The sequence below is a fragment of the Vombatus ursinus genome, unplaced genomic scaffold (genome assembly GCF_900497805.2).
Source record: "Vombatus ursinus unplaced genomic scaffold, bare-nosed wombat genome assembly UNPS02009918.1, whole genome shotgun sequence".
Lineage (NCBI taxonomy): Eukaryota > Metazoa > Chordata > Mammalia > Diprotodontia > Vombatidae > Vombatus > Vombatus ursinus.
Window position 1 is genome coordinate 363,544 of NW_020949696.1, and position 1,846 is coordinate 365,389.

The 1,846-nt window shown below is 48.3% G+C and overlaps 1 protein-coding gene across 9 annotated transcripts in view; it reads left to right on the plus strand.

Moving 5' to 3' along the window:
• CELF5 (CUGBP Elav-like family member 5) overlaps nt 1-1,846 on the plus strand; it is a 72,849-nt gene that overhangs the window by 834 nt on the left and 70,169 nt on the right. The gene's annotated exons all lie outside the window — the stretch shown is intronic.

The following is a 1,846-nucleotide window of genomic DNA, read 5'->3' on the forward strand; positions in this document are numbered from 1 at the left end:
CCCCCTATCTCTCCCATACCTTTTCTCCCCCCCCCCAGACCCCTCTGTCTCATCTTCTTCACTTCCCCCATCAGCCCTCCCTCTTTTCCTCCTCCCACTCCCCCTGGGTTTCTAGGGGTGGTGTGGGCAGATTAGAGCTATCCCCCTCCCTACTTTTCCATTCATCCAAGCTTTTGACAGGAGCAACCCAGGAAGTTTTAACCTCCGGACAGAATCCCATTGGTAATTTTCACAAAGGGGACGCGCCTGTGCAAGAGACTGGGGAGATCAGAAACACTAAAGGTCCAACTGTCCAGTGTGCAAACAGATGCCAAGGAGGCCAGCTAGTTGGTAACTACAAAGAAAAAAGGGATGGGTATGTGTGGGGAGAGAGGATATATGGGAAGAGCATTCCTATTTGGGAAAATGCAATCTTCCCCCAAGGTTTGGGGGAAAGAGTCTGTCTCTCCCTTCCTCTTGCATTCACCCATCTATTGCCCATTTTGGAAAGCATCTATCCCCCTCCTTCCTTCATCCAACATTCCATCCTTCCCCTCCATCTCCCTGCCATTTCCTCATGACTAAATTAATCCTGGATGAGGCAGGTTGGGGGAATGGGGTGAAGGGTTCCCTATATCTGGAGACAATGAGTCCTTCAAAGGCAGAGCTGGGCAGAATCCTGGTGTGGAAATGAGAATCATTTGGCTAGTTTTGATAGACAGAGAAATAGGAAATTGCCCAGACCAGAAGGAGGTGGGCTTCCTGCAACCAGATGACCTACCTCTATAGAATAGAATATCATTAAAATACAGAAGAATCCAGTGAGAGCAGGAGAAGAAAATTGTTTACGGTTCAACTTGTATCTTGGGTTCAGATTGCTCTTGTAAATCAATTATTTTGTGAGGGTATGCCTGTGCATAGGAATTGTGGGCAGAGTTGACATGGTAAATATAGGAGGCTTATATTGTTGGCATCCATGTTTCCAATTCCCTTGTGAGCAACCAAGAATATTTAGGGAGATGAAAACATGCATAGAAGATCTTTGTGCCAGTTGCTGGGCAGGTACTGGAGCCCCAGAGAACCTTTGGTGCCCCAGATCTTCTACACCTGGCTGGAGACCCTAACCCATGCAACCTTCAGTGTGTCTCTCCAGATGCCATCTTCTAGGGGTCTTAAACATGAGCCAGGGGGTCCTTTCCCCCCAGAATGCCTTCCTGATGGGGCAGGCATGTGGAGAGAATGTTGGACAGATGTCCAGACCAAATCTACAGGGGCTGATTCATTCCAAAGCTTTTGCCAGGTCCCTCAAAGGGAAGGCTGATGTCCTCACACTCAATTAATGGAGGAGCCTCCTCAACACAGTCCAGTAAAACCCTAAACTGGCCCAGTAAAATCTACTGCTTATTCCCCTCAGCTTAGCCCTGTGATGGAGATGGCTAGATTTGATAAAAGATTCAAGAACTGGACACTGAATGAGTAGATTGGACTTCTCTGAGGCCCTGATGAGGCCCAAATTCCTCAGCCTTCCCTCTTCTACTCCCTCCCTTCTTCCAACATGTGTGAAACATGAATCATCATGATCTAGAAAGGAGTACCCTTTCTAGATTCCCACCTTGGGTGGGGCTGGAGGTTGTCCCACAGGGCTGCTAGCACACTTTGCAGGAGACCAGGGCTCTTTTTCCAAGGTTCTCTTGGTGTCCTGGGCTCCTGAGATGTGATCCCAGAAACTGGAGGAGGGAGGGTTGTTGTCTTGGTGATGGAAGTCTTGAAGCAATTTGTTTCCTTGTTAATTAACTTTCCCTTCCTCCTCTCCCCTCCATCACACACACACACACACACACACACACACACACACACACACACACAC